Here is a 941-nt window from a genome sequence, read left to right as displayed (position 1 = left end):
CCGCCCAGGCCTCCCTCCACACACCAGGCACCCAGCTTGCCAGTCCCAGACCCTCACGGCCAAGACCTAGGGATTCTGAAGCCCACCAGGGGCCCTGCCTGTGCTCCCCGTCCAAGATCTGCCCTTCCCAGGCTCCGACCACAGGGACAGCCTCTTCTGACCCCGGCCCTGCTCCAACTCCTTTTCACCCAGGGAGCCTGCAATCCAGGTGTCTTCCCCCACCTTGATCCCAAGTGTCAGGGGTAAGAGGCACATTCCCCTCCATCTGCTCCCCTCCCTCTTTCCCAACATGGGGAGGATACGGTGTGGGAGGACACAGGGATATTGGGCACCTGCCTGGGCCACCCCCAAATTCTGCACCACCCACCTGGCCCCCCTCCTCAGGCCCCCTGTAGCCCCAAAAGCTCTCACCCTCAGGGTCTGGCAACCTCTCCTCCCTCCCATGGGAGCACCCCAAACCCTCACCTCACCCGGTCCATTCCCTCAGGTGATGCTAGGGCAGGCCCTGGCCCTCTGACAGCTCCCCGCTTTCCCCAGTCCATAGGATCCAACCGTAAATGGACAGTCCCCCCGAATCGAGAGCACCCCCGAATGCATCCACCACAAGATGCTTGCTCTGTAGCTTGAAGGCCCACCCCTTCTCCGCCAGCTGACACCCCCAGACCGCTCAGGCACTCACAACCAATAACCTTCTACCCCCATGCCAAGTGCCCCCTGACACCGCACAAGACATCTACAAGCCAGGTTGTCCCCCAGGAGGGAGGAGGACCCCCCCCCCCACGTAGTCCACCTTCTCATGTACCAGAGCAGCACTTCCATGTGAGCCGGGCTTCTCCTTAAATAAGTCTCCCTCAAGCATCGTTGGTGAACCCCCGAACCCACTGGCCCCCCCCAAGCCACAAGACGGCCCCAATTTTCCGTCTCTCTACAGGTACGAAGGG

This window comes from Crocuta crocuta, unplaced genomic scaffold (assembly GCF_008692635.1).
Source record: "Crocuta crocuta isolate KB4526 unplaced genomic scaffold, BGI_CrCroc_1.0 scaffold139, whole genome shotgun sequence".
NCBI lineage: Eukaryota > Metazoa > Chordata > Mammalia > Carnivora > Hyaenidae > Crocuta > Crocuta crocuta.
This window is presented reverse-complemented; position numbering follows the sequence as displayed.